The sequence below is a fragment of the Triticum aestivum genome, chromosome 6B (assembly GCF_018294505.1).
Source record: "Triticum aestivum cultivar Chinese Spring chromosome 6B, IWGSC CS RefSeq v2.1, whole genome shotgun sequence".
Classification (NCBI taxonomy): Eukaryota; Viridiplantae; Streptophyta; class Magnoliopsida; order Poales; family Poaceae; genus Triticum; species Triticum aestivum.
This window is the reverse complement of record NC_057810.1, coordinates 271,172,297-271,187,626: the sequence shown is the minus strand read 5'-3', so window position 1 is coordinate 271,187,626 and position 15,330 is coordinate 271,172,297. Positions and strand designations below refer to the sequence as shown.

At 44.0% G+C, this 15,330-nt stretch overlaps 2 pseudogenes; one reads left to right on the top strand and one right to left on the bottom strand.

Moving 5' to 3' along the window:
- The first annotated feature begins 269 nt into the window (after positions 1-269).
- On the top strand, positions 270-2,624 carry LOC123134077 (NADH-ubiquinone oxidoreductase chain 5-like; annotated as a pseudogene).
- Positions 2,625-5,268: 2,644 nt separating this feature from the next.
- LOC123139165 (uncharacterized) lies at positions 5,269-14,938 on the bottom strand (annotated as a pseudogene).
- Positions 14,939-15,330: the final 392 nt, after the last annotated feature.

Here is a 15,330-nt window from a genome sequence, read left to right as displayed (position 1 = left end):
CTTCTTTGCTCGCGAGAGTGAATTAGAGGATGACCCACCGGGGGGAGGATGGAATGACTAGGCAAGGGGATCAACCATCTTCTTTCAGTAAAGGCCCACACATTATCCTTAATATTGGGATAAAAGGACTCTGAAGAAGGAAACTCTCTTCCCGTCTTGCATAACTGACCACTGCAAATCAAGTCGAAAGTGCTTATATGCTTAACATGTTTTTGCCTCAATGACAGGCCGCTTGAACATTGTCTGATTTTTTTAAGAGACTCGATCTTATGTATCTACTTATTGTCTTTTTGCCTTTGCTCGGTAGTTCCGTAGCCGGGTTTTTCGGGCGTTTTCTAGGATCTGAAGGAACCGCTATAATGACCACCACGTGTGCTTCATTTTCTTCGATCTTATCTTTGATTGCTTTTTATGAAGTCGCACTGGGAGCTAGTGCTTGCTATCTCAGAATAGCTCCATCGATCTCATCGGAAATGTTTGATGCTTCTTGGGGCTTCTTTGGCGACCGTGAAGTCACCGGATGAATTGCCGAGTAGATAGATCAGATCCGGATGCTGCAGTTGTTCCACGGTGATACGGACTCGACCCGCTCCTACCCACCCTGGGGTATCATAGCATGTCGGGAATCAAGGGGGGACATACTGGACGTAACTACTCTCGTCGGTTGGGGGCTCTGCCGCCCTGCCTTTCGATCGATACACAGTTGAGGAGGTCGATCACGAACGTGACAGGTGTGGGAGTGATCCTGGGAAGGCAAGGCTAAGACGGCGCCTTGCATATGGGTAGCAAGAGGGCGCTTATGCCCCGACGGTGGGGCCTTATGGGGAAGGGCCTAGCCCAATAGGGACAGCACACCCCCCACTTTAAGCGCATCTCCGTATCGACTGAATAACTCTATCTAAGGGTGACGTCGGTGAAACCGGTGAACCACGCGAGCTGGTTAGATGCGTGGGGCAGAGGGCTCGTAGTACCCCCCTTTTCTTGATCCAGCCTTTTCTTCGCTTCAGTAGTTAATCACCTAAAATCCAAGGGAGGCTGGCCTGCACAACATACCTATAACCATACAGTGCCAGGCAGGCGGTGGACTCATTTTTGGATTAGGGAAGGGAAGAAGGGGCCTAAGCACGGCAGATGCCATACACTTGAGTGGCAAAGGAAAGCGAGACCATACTTCTTTTGCCAGGCCTGTTCTTACATAAGGTTCCCGCAGAAGATCAAGTTGGTGAGCCGTGTGATGGGAAACCTTCCCGCATGGTTCGGAGAGCACTAAAGACAAATGAGAGGTTCACCACCACATCATTGCAAGGGGAGCTCGCTTGATTTGCAGATTGGCCTGACTCGTAATTCACTTTTGACTCTGTGTTCGATAGCCTGACCGTAGTGATGTTAATTGTGGTTACATTCATAAGTAGCTTGGTCCATCTTTATTCCATTTCATATATGTCTGAGTATCCGCATAGCCCTCGATTTATGTGTTATTTATCCATTTTTACTTTTTTTATGCTAATGTTGGTGACTGGAGATAACTTTCTTCAATTATTCATGGGATGGGAGGGAGTAGGTCTTGCTTCATATTTGTTAATTCATTTATGGTTTACACGACTACAGACGGATAAAGCTGCTATAAAAGCTATGCTTGTCAATCGAGTATGTGATTTTGGATTAGCTCTTGGGATTTTTGGTTGTTCTACTCTCTTTCAAACAGTAGACTTTTCAACCATTTTTGCTTGTAGTAGTGCTCCCAGAAATGAATGGATTTTTTGCAACATGAGATTGAATGCCATAACTCTGGTTTTATTTTACTTTTTATTGGTGCTGTTGGGAAATCTGCACAGATAGGATTGCATACTTGGTTACCCGATGCAATGGAGGGTCCCACTCCAGTATCTGCTTTGATTCATGCAGCTACTATGGTCACTGCTGGTGTTTTCATGATAGCAAGGTGCTCCCCTTTATTTGAATACTCACCTATGGCTTTGATTGCTATTACTTTTGCAGGAGCTATGACGTCATTCCTTGCGGCAACCACTGGAATATTACAGAACAATCTAAAGAGGGTCATAGCTTATTCAACTTGCAGTCAATTAGGCTATATGCTCTTTGCTTGCGGCATCTCTAACTATTCTGTTAGCGTCTTTCACTTAATGAATCACACATTTTACAAAGCATTACTCTTCCTGAGTGCGGGTTCGGTGATTCATGCCATGTCGTATGAGCAAGATATGCGGAAGATGGGGGGGCTTGCCTCCTCCTTTCCTTTGACCTATGTAATGATGCTCATGGGCAGCTTATCTCTTATAGGATTTCCTTTTCTAACAGGATTTTATTCTAAAGATGTGATCTTAGAGCTCACTTACACAAAGTATACCATCAGTGGGAACTTTGCTTTTAGGTTGGGAAGTGTCTCTGTCCTTTTCACTTCTTATTACTCCTTTCGTTTACTATTTCTAACATTTCTAGTACCAACTAATTCATTCAGGCGAGACAGATTACGATGTCATGATGCGCCCATTCCTATGGCCATTCCTTTAATACTTTTGGCTCTCGGGAGTCTCTTTGTAGGATACTTGTCCAAAGTGTGACCTGTTAGCCCATAAGTCAGTACTATGACGAAGCAGCTGTTGCTCACACGATACAATCGTACGAGGTCACAATTTACCCAACACGATCATTCAGGGTGAACAAGAATTGGGAACCGGATGCGGGCGAAATTCCAGCCAATAGCTGAGATGTTCAGTCGACTCCCTCCCCCTTTGTGTGGGTCTGGACCCCTACGAGTGAGCAGAAAAGGGAGGAGGAAAGAGGCCCTGGTGAACCGTCATAATAAGTGAACAAGTGTAAGCTTTGCTGCCCAACAGTATGGAGTACTGACCACACCAAGGGACAGGCACTGAAGCGAAGGACAGGAACGAGCGGAATCAATGTGTTCCAATTTCTGGCCTTGCACCGACCATCCAACGGACCATGGACTAAACGGACACTGCCTGAAAGGACTATGCTATCTCCAGGGGAGCGCTGCCCTCCACAAGGTACATCTTGCGCCTATGGGCCGCTATAACTATCCAAGAAGACACTCGAAAAAGGAAGGATAAACAAACCTACCCGGTGGAATATCGAGCTACAAGTCCTACGACACAGGAGCGGGATTCTCTAAAAAGCCAAGGTCTTAGGTGGCCAAGAGGGCCCACTTGGAGACTTGGGATCTCAACAGGAAATGTGAAGGTTGTTTAAAACCGGCCGATAGGCGAAAGAGAATCCAATTTTTTTTCTGATCTAAGTAGGCTCAACTTAGGGAATAACCTAAACCTGGGAACCGGGGCATATAAATCCGCTTATGGCATTCACCCAAGCATACAGAGACAGATGGAATGAAAGAAAGAAAAAGTAGCTCCGCAGCTCGCCTAGAAGAAGAAAGACTCGCCGCTAACGATTTGGAAATCCCTGGTGGGCTGGGCCTGAAAGACAAGTGTGTGTGGATTTCCACATCCTCGTCTTTACTTTAAGACACAACTCTTCTCTTTCTCGGTCAAATGGCTTGTGATAGTCTACCTTGAGTAGGACCATAGGGATCTTATGTTTGCGGCAAAAGATAAGTGGTTCTGTCACAACCAAGAAAGTTTCTATGAGTGAGCGACCCTTGATAAACGCCGATTGATACGTGTCAATGTCAATAAGTGGATGAGTGTTGTTAAAGACAATGTTTGTTCCTCTTCTTTGAAACGATTTTCATGAATCTCGAGACAATACTGATTGGCCTGAAATCCTCGACGGTGTTGGCATCTTTTTCTTTGGGAGGAGAGTGATGGATGCCTGTGTTAGCCTCCAAACATAAAGGCCATTGCTATGAAAGAGCTGCAAGAGAGAAAGAAGTTGCGGGTGGATGATGTCCCAGAAGGCTTGGATTGCACAGATTCTACGAGAGGATGTTGAGATGCTCCCATTGCAACTAACTGATGGAGAAGAACTGGAGAGCTCAGCTAGAGCTGGAGGAGGTGGTAGTACCTGTTCCCTACTGGTACCAGTGGTGGCTTGCTAACTTCAAATTGGAGGGACTATTGTGCAAAATTCCCATACTATAAAAAAAGGTTTTCTTTTCTGATATATCATAGGTTCTGTGTGCAGAGGCTGCCAGGTTGAAGTTGGATGTTGCTTTTGTAGTTCCCAGTGAAGGATGATGCTGGGTCTATGATGCATTTTATTTAGATTTTGGCTGATAGTTTTCGATGAAGCCACAGATACTGCTCTTGTCTGAGACCTGTTGGCTTCATCCAGAGGGAGATGTGTTCTAGGGTGCCAAAGTACTCTTCAACTGAAGAACTCTCTTTGGGACAAGGGCATCATCAAAGCAAAGAAATCAGAAGAAGAAGCAGTCACTAATGCAATGCGAGACAAGTGTCATGTAACAAGGTGCCCGGAATCTATCGTATATCTTATATAGGGATTTTGGATTGCGATTTCCTTTTGGGGATCAGGCCGACTTGATGACAGGAATTTCCTTGTTTGTTGCAGCCTAAGATTGGGATTGGCCTACTCTTCTTCTATAACCGGGATCTTACGACTCTCGTGCTTAATAAGTTGGCACCTCGCATCTTGCCAAAACCTAATCCTCTTATTCTCTAGCTAGAGTTGGGCTCCTTAAGAAGATATGATACTTCTACTTTTGACATCCTTTTTTTCCTATTTTTAAACTCCAATTGATAAAGCCACCTGGCGAGTAGGAATAGTTTCAAGTTTTTGGTCTGTTTTCTTTTGAGAATCAAACCTCTAATGGGTTTTTGCTACGAGGAGAAGGTAATGGCCATGTTGATGGGGTCTATCTAAATAGAGAGGAACCTACAGGGCTGATTACTCGATCACTCCATTGTGATGACAATCACACCCATATTCTTTATTATTTCTAAATATAGATAACTGCCATCTCCCGGCATAAGAAGGAGTGACCCTAATGACAGCCCTATAATGGTACACAACACGTTTTAAATCAGACTGGACTAAACGAAGAAAGATCTTTCCACACAAGAGTGGAAGGGATCCTTTAGAAATAGTTCTTAGCTCCAATCAAGCTTTCTCTGCTGTCTCTGATCATTAGTGCTATAGTGGAGACACTTTTCTCAAATAAGAATGGTGGTCACATTCCCTTTCTGGTGGTAGTCATTGAGGATCTCAAAAACAGGGATCGCAAAAACGTGTCAATGATGACAACGCTGGGCAAAAAGACTAAAGAAGAAAAACTTGTAGATTTGAATGCCACTTCCTTTGCTAAGATAGCTAGATTTGGATGTCCATTCCATAAGGTATAGCTGCATCTGACACTGAGTAGAAGTTACTAGCAGGATAGACAGGAAGCTCTGAAGGATGTACAATGCTTGGAGGGACAGAAGTTTCAAGAGAAATGGTCTCTTTTGATGGGCATTTGTAGACGATGGTTGATACTGCAAACAATGCCTTCTTAACAGCTCTAGCATCACCAGTTATCTATTAAGCATAAGATACATTAAAGATAACAATTAGCAGAATATAAGAAACAAAGAATAGATATTGAATAAAGAAAAAAAAGAGCAGAGCCTCATAACCGTCCTAATAGAGATAATACCACGTTCGTCTTGTTCTTTAACCCGATCCAACTAGTGCTTTTTAGGATGGATTTCACATCGAATCAAGGGAGGTGCGGGATATGACCCATATCACATTCCTGTGCCATAGCTTGCAAAATCAAATAAATCTATCAAAGCTAGGGTGCCAGGCCTATAAGAATCAGAAGAACAATCCACACTAATGTAACCGTAAAGAAATGGCGGCTCTAACATAGATTTTTCTCAATATGTCATGTTGTTGAAAAATCCTGTGGTAGCATGGGATGATCAGTACTTTAGTTTTAGTTATTGATTTACGCATCACGCATTAACTAATATTTATGGGGCTGGAGACTTCGCGAAAGCACGCACATAAATAGATGAATGAGAGATTACAAGGCAAGGAGATACAGATCTGGGGGGTTGACTCAGAACTTGTACATAGGTCAGCTCACTAATGCTTAATAACCAATAAATAGTCAATCAAGAGATATGCGCCAGCAAACAACATTATACTGAAATAGTGTATTAGGTGGCCAATGGCACATAAGAGTTTAGACGATAGATTCTCTACAACAGGTAGGGATCGGGGGTTATACGCTCTTTTCTATAAACAAAGTAGGCTTGTGATTGTCCGCATCCATAACTCAATCATGCAATTAAAAGAAATGGTTTACTTATCTTCTTCTAAAGGATGGAATTGCTAGATCATTAGTAATATCAATTGAGGAAGAAGCTAGTCCCACTTAAATTCGAATAGAAGACATCTATTGTGACAGAAGTTTCCTCGCCCACAGCATCTCACTTATTGATTGTGACATAGCTCTCTATCTCCGCTCATAAGAAGATAGCGTTTCATTCACTCGCTCTAGAAACCATAGGAGCTACTATTCCCAAGTTTCTTAATAATGGGCACTCTCTGTATTCAGGCTTCCACCGTTCTAGCTTCTCTTCGTAGTTCCCTAGAATGTATCGAGCATGTTTATCCGGATCAGGAGGCTTTACATAAATTTCTACGATTGCCAAGTCGAAAAAGAACTGGGCATGAAAGTGAAAGTGGAAAGAGAAGGGAGCGTCATTTGTTTCAAGAATTGGATGCCCTTGTTAAGGAAATCCAGTATAAAAGGATAAATTGGGCCTATTTATAACTTTTGTTACCTAACCACCTGAACTGGGAATAATGGCTAAAGATTGAAGGTTCTAAGCCATGTATCAGAGCCGGTTATTTGAGTATCGATGCTGTTGGAGTCTAGCTTCCGACCAATCCACTTCACTTCAGAGGACATAACAGCTTAAGAAGAAATCAAGATCAGCCCCGTGGAAAGCACACACACACGCCTGGGGAATGAATCCACTTTTGCATTCTCAATACTAGGGGGGGCTTCTCCGATCGATTGCTTTAAATGTTATTCCCTAGATTGGCGAAATGACCTTTTGTCTTGCTTCCGTAAAATAATAAAATGTGCTTTTGCCAGAAGAAGAAAAAAGAAGATAGGTCAGTAAATGGCATTCAAGTAAAGTCGAGAAAGAGGCCTTGCTTTCGCACAGGAAGGAAAGAATTGACTCGGGTAAGTAAGCCCTATTGGGGGATTAAGGGCTCGAGTACGATTAGAGCGCCTTTTTTTCTGCTGCGCAGGCTGACCATTTTAAATAGGGGGAAACAGGAGACTGTAGAAGATGAATATGGCTAGTCTACTGCTACTGTTTGATTGGCAATCCTTAGAACATAGGGATGAAGCAAAGGAGCATAACCTACCTGCAACTATGCTTTAAAGCAAAGAAATCTATCGAAATGCTCATTCCAGTCTGAGGGGATATCTGAAGCTACCGATCCGGGATCTCACTCAAATCCAAACCTAGCACTTTTGTATTTATTGCTTCTCCTTTTAGAAGGTCCGTAGCCGAGTAGAAGAGAAGAAAAGAGATTTCCTTATCTGCATGCCAGCTTTCATTCCTACTTTTGATGAAAGAAAGGTCAGTTGTTGCCGACAAGTCGACTAAACTTTCACAACTGTCACCTATCTTTAAGCACCTTCTAGGCCGCTTCCCAACCTAACGCATTCAAGTCTGCCTTCGGTAGTGGTACTTCGGAATCAAGGGCCCAACAAGCGATATCAGGAGTCTTTGGCCGAAGAACTCGCAGATAAGAAGGTTATTCCATAACTATATAAAATCCATAGTCACGCTCAGCATGCGAAAGCTTGTAAAAATGACATCCCCTGCGAAAACCAATGGGATTTGTTGGGCCATCGAACACTAGTTTCTGGTTTCTCAAGACCTTGAGGCAAGGGCAGTTACACAACATTTTCTCATTATTGAATGTGCATTTTTCCCGCATTTTTTTGATTCCACTTCTGTATCAGAAATTAGTGTCAAGGGATGGAGTTCCTGTTTCGTTAACTAAGTCTCGCGTTTTTTGCTTGAGGAAGGGACGGCCGTAGCTCAATTTCCATTGCTAATCTTACATGTTCTCACGAACAATAAAGAAAAAGAAGAAAAGGCTATTCCTTAGACACAGAGGTGGGATTAAGGCGTCATGCGGAACTCCAACAACATAGACCAGATAATTTATTTATTGAAAATAGGTTTAGGAGCCTGATCCTGGAGCTGAGCAAGCATGGGCGCGATCCAAATCGAGTGCAACTACTATCACTATATCTGTGGAAGGAAGGTGGAACCTTCACCGAATCATAGTTAGGTGGCACCCATTCCGCGGTGGGCCGACGTCACACTGCCGCTTCAATAGCTAGCGGGTAATAATCAGAAAGTGAATCATCAACCACTCATTTAGAAGCCGCTCATGCAACAACATTTAAGTAAATCCTTCCGCCCTTATTTTCTTTAGTCTAGTTGTTGGAGTAAATGCGCCTTGAACACATTACGTATACTAGCTGAGCTTTTTCCCTAATCGTGACTAGTTGTTATTAGTCTCGATCAAATTTCCCCCCAGCCAGCAATGCCTCAGCTTCTCAAAATCTAGGAAGCTCTGAAAAAAAGTCATCATTATGAAAAGATACTAGCGCTACTAATAAGGGAAGCTACTTTTTTCTAAGAAAGGAATAAAGCAGAAAACTAAAGAAAGAGATCTTAAGTGGGTCCCGTGAGTAGTTTTTCTTGTTTCAGTCTGTACAAGAAGATACTTTCAGGGTTGCCCAAGAAGGGACGAGCCTATCTATTGGTGGTACTAGTTCCGCGGGAGGGGTAGTATTTCAGTGTCATCAGCATGGGTCCGGCTGTCGATCACAAGGGTCTAGATACGGGTATCAAACGGAAAAGTATGCTACATATTGCTCTGCTCCAGTTCCCTCTGCTTACACCTGGTCAATTCATTGATCACCCCTTTTATTTCTGACTTTCAAAAGGGCCCCGCTCTCGTCCCTGCTGACGAAGCCTTTATCTCTGTCTCTGTTATCTTCGTACCTGTTGATCTCTTCGACTGATAGAGTCTATGCTATTGGTGAAGCAGGTTCTACCTCAACAACAGGATCTGCAAATGGATTTTCAACTAACAACCTCTGCTTCAATTTGTGATGAAAGGTCGACTAGTTTTCACCGAATCTTCAATTACGCACCGGTAACTTTTTTCCATTTCCAGGTCCAGAGGGGAAGACGAAGTACAGCCTAGTTCAAAGAGTCACAATTGAATCCAGGTTAATTCAGTAGCAGCTAGAGCAATACTCTGATATTGATTTGATTCTCCGCTACCCACAAAGGTAGAAGACTGCTTGATCCGCAAAAGAAGTATGCTTTATTTGCTCATAGAACAAAAGTATACGCTTTTTCAGGGAAAGATAGATGGAATAGGGCATTCAATAGTTTAAAGAGGTAGCCTTTTTCAGTAGCAGTCTTGTAAGCAAGCGCCGTACGTTCAATCTATACTAGCGAGAGTCTTTCCTCTTATAAAGCCTGAGCGTGTTGCATGACTTAATGCCAGCTCTTTATCATACATCTTCTGTAGAACCAATAAATATAAGGGATATGTGTTAGCACATCTTGTTCATGCTCTGCACCATGTTTTTCCTGTATACTGGCAGCTAGCATCTATCAGTAACCTACGGGTGAGATTTCTTGAGGGGGGTTGGCCATGGTTTTTTAACCCACCCTTCCATTCACTTAAGACCCAAAGCAGAAAAGGTTTGCAATCAATATACAGGAATTTGGTTCCACCGAAGTACAAGGACTAAACTAGTCGACTCCACCGCAGGGTGCGAGATGTTGAGCTTCCTCGATGCCTACTCTGGGTATCAGCAAGTCTATATGGCTGAGGAAGACAAAGAAAAAACGAGTTTTATCGCCCCTTCCTTCTGCTACAAGCGGATGCCCTTCAGTTTGATAAATGCCGGCGCCACATTTAAGCGCCTAATGAGCCTCATCCTCAGGTCTCAGTTGGGTCGTAATGCAGAAGTGTACGTTGACGACGCCGTCATCAAAAGCCGCTTGGCAGGGACTCACCCCAAAAACACCTCTTTTTTTGCACTTAGCAGAACCAATTACCAGATCCTACTTCTAAGCTTTATGCTCTACTTCGGCCTTGCTCTCACTTATGGGTAGGAAGGACAATAAGCAGGAATTCATGTTGGCTAACTATTCTATCTAGGCGGAAGTTGTTTTCATAGGAAAGACGGAAGTTTTTGCATGTTGGTTGTATCGAATTTCCCTTTCTAATAGCATACACAAATAGATAAGAAAGTTACGATGATGATAAGGTAAATGAAAACCTTTGATTTACCTTACCATCAGTTCTGTCATATCTCTGTGCCTCCTCTAGCCATTTCATAATTGGACATCGTCATTCAAATCTGTTATGACAACTGTTTGGTAAGCAGGGATTCGAATCAAACAATAAATACCAACTCTAAGTGTGATGGATAGTACCTGGTGCCTAATTTCATGGTATCTTTCTTGGCGCCTACCATAGGAAAACCCCTCCTTCTTTTGGGAGGAAATCAAATGAGTAAAGGTTTCTGCCGACTCCCCTCAAGGAACAACTCACTACTCAACTTGAAACCACGGACCTACCTCTTGCTTTCTACTTTCTTCTTTGTCCCAATTCATATCGAGCATGTCTTTCTCCATCTATAGATAGAGAGAATATAGGATAGGGGCGGTCAAAGCAAATAGGATTCTGTATCTATTACTAATAGGTACTAACCGCATTCAAGATTGACTTGACCTCTTAGTTTGGATAGGTAGAAATGCTTACGCCCTAGGGGTTTAAAGGGCCCACTCCATTTGGTTGACTCATCAGGCTCACCACCTTTTGGAGCTCATCCAACAGTCAGTCTACTTAATCATAATCATAATCAATCCGTTGCTATTGCTATCTATCGCCATACCCACAAGAGGGTAATTTATCCAACTCCCCGTGCGAAAGCGAGTCCCGCGTCAGCAGTGATTCGAGTTGTTCCTTGAGAGCAGGCTTATGGCATTCCAGGTAAACATAACAATATGAGAGAGAACTCTGTTCGGCTTATAAGTACTCGATTAAACCAATTGTTTTTTCATTTCCCAGTAGGTCACCTTGGGCCAGCTGCTGAATTTCTAGAAAGAGACAAGGAAGTCGATTCAACATAAGGGAAGAAAGCATATTTTAGGTTTACTCCTTCCATGTCTAGTAGGATTGCGTGCTTCTTATTGCCTTTTGAATAGTTGTATACATTCCTCACTCAATCTAATTAATTATCTTTCTCCGTACCCAAATACTAAGGGAGGTTTATGAGTCGTATCCTCCTTACGAGATAGCGGAAGTAGCATTAGCGGGAAAAGTAAGCTCCTTTTCAAGCCTTCTCTTTCGTAACCTTTGATTAGTTCCTTAGATGCCCTTAGCAAGAATGATGCAGGAGCAGGAAAGTCTATTTCCTCCGCCTTTCCAGAATCTAGCTATTCAAATAGCACAGTATAAAATGCAATCCATAAGTCATGCTGGTCAATCAATGACAATGATAAGCTCTATCAGAAAAAGAGTCTATTGCTCTTCGACACGTTTTATATCTACTTCAGTCATGCTTTATTGGAGTTATCTAACGCCAAGGAGGAAGGAATAGAGATTAGGATCCTAGCCTTGTTCCGTTTGAAGTTCTTAAGAGATGTTACAAAAGAAAGGGATGCTCAAACCAAGGATTTGGAGTCTTATTAGTGCATCAATCTACGGAAAGGTAGGGGCGCATACCTATGTGAAAATGGAGTGTAAAGCATATTCTAGATATTTCACTTCGAATTTCTTCCTCTTAAAAGAGTCAAGTCCGCTGGGTTCCCTAAATTCCCCAGGAATCAAGTGGGACCGGGAGATCGTTGTTCATTCGGTGGTTGGCCCTCCCCCTAATAAGTACCTCACAAGAATTGGGCTAGTTAGTTCAAGCGGTACCGAATCACAAAGAACAGTTGAGTTTTCTAATTCATCTATTATTCTATTTTTTTCATTTCTATAATAGCGTTGGAGCCGGGACAAACATTTCTGCCCAAGTTCCAACAGCAAACCAAATACGTTATTGTGGAAAACGAGTTTCGCCAACACAGAAGAGTTTTTGTGCTTTATATTTTCACATGAGTTTCACATATGTGATGGTTGGTTGGGAGGGTACGACAAATGACTCTAGAATCTTTCTGGATACAACCACTGAAACGGAAAATGGCCACTATCGTCACCGAGAAAATACTATCTTGTGGACTCAGGCTCTATGTTTATGCCTTAAGGTCTTTCTCCTTACCGTGGGGAGCGGTACCACTTGCATGATTCTAGAGAAGAAGGCGGTGTCCCGACCACAAGGTGGTTAAATTCCACTGGTGCTTGCTAGCCAGTCAAGAACGACTCAAAGACCATGGGAAGGTCTTCATGCTACGCCGAAGACGACGATGGCTCCGGGTGGTAATACACAGGTATAGGATTTCCTGTAACGATGTGAAACTGTATATTTCAGAGAAATAGCTCAGTTCGAGAGGAAGGCGGAAACAGTTCCGGTTTTATTAACCTGATTCCTATTCATTTAACGGTAAAGGAAGGAATTCCTATCTATTGCTCGAGGCAATTATACTCATATCGACAATATGAACTGCATGAGAATTAGCATATAGAAAGAAAGCTTTATCGAATACAGGTCTAGTAGGTATAGAGCCGTAAGCGTGGTGGGGTGCCGGTGCTTAGGCAGATGCCCCATTGTTCATGATGTTGCAATGACTCCAGTGGATCATCCTCATGGAGGAGGTGAGGGGCGCACGAAAGGAGGTAGACCTTCAGTGTCACCTTGGGGAAAGCTCACCAAAGCAAGATTCCAGGCAGTAGTAGGGGTGGTGAATCTTTAGATGTCAAATGCCACCAATTTTTCTGCTCAAGTTAGAACGTAGTTTTTTGAAGTTAATTGGCCAGTTCCTTTTGAAAGGAGACTGGTTTCTTTTTATAAGAGATTGGCTTCACTTTAGATTTTTTATCGTAATTTGTCTTTGATTTATGGGTTGTTATTTATTATTTTGATTTTTGATAAATGAAACGAATCCAAGCCCGACAAGTAGAATTCCATTCGGTACCTTTGGGGTTTTCTTTTTCCTTCTGGATGACGATGTCACCGCGTCTCCTTATTGTTATTGCAATGGTGACGAGGAACAAAGGGCCGGGGAGATCATCGAAATTACCTCTAGCCCAGAGCCAGAGGGGGTCGTCAACACAATGCCAACCCTGGTGGTGGGGCACTTCGAAGGTCTGGACACCCTCCTTGAGATTCCCCCTTTACCGGAAATGCCACCCGCAGGTCCTTCCTTAGCTCCAGAAGAAAGGGAGCAAGCCCCCTCTGTTGGCCTAAACCTCGATCCATCCCAGAGTAGCCGCCAGCTGGACGGCGGCGAACGGGGGGCAAACTCCTGAAAACGAAGTTCTACTTTGTCTTTGGAAGAATTGGAAGAATCGGACTCTAAGTTTAAAGTAGGAGTAGAGTCTTTAGAGGCTCACTTAGAAGGAATAAAGAGAAAAAAGCAACTGCAAGCGTTCGGGGCTTCTCCTTTTGAGACCGCGAAAGCAGAGCTCGTTACATCCATTGGGGAAAATTCCCAGTTTCGTGTGGGACTGCTTTTGTCTCTGGATGTCAAATGCCCCTTGACAGGAAAACGGGAGCCTCTCGAAAAGATGATAGAGGCCATCTTGAAATGCCAAGGGAAGCCCACAGACTCCCTAGCGTCTCTACTCGACCTAAAATGCGAGCTCGAGGACCCTGAAAAACTCGAGACCGCTCTCCGTCCATATTTAGGACGGTTAGGGCGATTTTTTAAGAAATAAAAACCTTCTGTCGATTTATCCACACTTCCATTTCTTCTAGAGGAAAGCTAACTGCTGGCTGGCTGGGAGCTGTATGAGCGGTAATGTCCACGTACGGCTCCGTGAGAAGGTGGACGGAAATGGCCTTGTTGTTCCTCACTCCCGTATTCAATGGGGTCTGCTCTTTTTTTAGGAGAGTATGCCAATATGATCTTAATGAGGTGCAGGGCTTTGCATCTGACATTCGTTGGGCTTTCCTCTGCGGGAGCCCGCGTCCCGGCCTTTTTGTGCAATAAACCCCTCCGGCCAAAGACTACTGATAGGTGGTCCCGCAGAGCTTTCGGAGAAGGGTAGCCTAGTGTGTAAGCACAGCAATGAACCGTGGCGAACCCTCAGATGACCCTTCTAAGATAAGGGGGAGATCCTCAGTAGTGGTGACTGAGAGAGTCCTGGACTAGGGGGTGTCCGGACAGCCGGACTATCATCGTCCGTCGGACTCCAAGACTACGAAGATACAAGATTGAAGATTCCGTCCCGTGTCCGGATGGGACTTTCCTTGGCGTGGAAGGCAAGCTTGGCGATACGGATATGTAGATCTCCTACCATTGTAACCGACTCTGTGTAACCCTAACCCTCTCTGGTGTCTATATAAACCGGAGGGCTTTAGTCCGTAGTACAACATACATTACAACAATCATACCATAGGCTAGCTTCTAGGGTTTAGCCTCCTTGATCTCGTGGTAGATCCACTCTTGTACTACCCATATCATCAATATTAATCAAGAAGGACGTAGGGTTTTACCTCCATCGAGAGGGCCCGAACCTGGGTAAAAACATCGTGTCCCTCGTCTCCTGTAACCATCCGCCTAGACGCACAGTTCGGGACCCCCTACCCGAGATCCGCCGGTTTTGACACCGACAGTGACCCTTTGACTCTTCCACTGACTTATATATGTACCGAATGCTCATACGGGAAAGTGAACTCCTGGGTCTGGAACCTGGGGGGTTGCTCCGATAAAAAATCCTTTCTTTCTCGTCCACTCTAGGGGGTGCGGACACACCTGCGCGGATTACAGGTGATGATTACAAGAATGGCGGGGAAGTGAAGAGTACCCGACGACATTCAATGATGAATGTAGACCCATCGGGTGGGGATAATCATTCTGGTCCTGGGAGAGGTGGCGACACCAGTCTGAGCTGAGGGAAGCCAGCCAATTGAGTCACTGAAACAACCGCAGGAGGCGCACCCTAACCCAGCTTCTCGGAGCTGCTATTGCGAAATACAGCTTCCTTAATATCCAAATTTCGACAAGGGGGCTGGGCTGCTCGCCTTCATAGAAAGGCGACCGGGCCTAGATTAGATGTTCGCCTTTTTATAGAATAGAAAGAGAAGGTAAAGGGGGGGGGGAATTGGAGATTCTTTCAAGAATGCATGGCTTCCTCCTATTCCGCTTCAACAGAAGCCCTTAAAATCCTACTGCTATGGCAGCAAGGGTTATCCATATCATAGGCGAG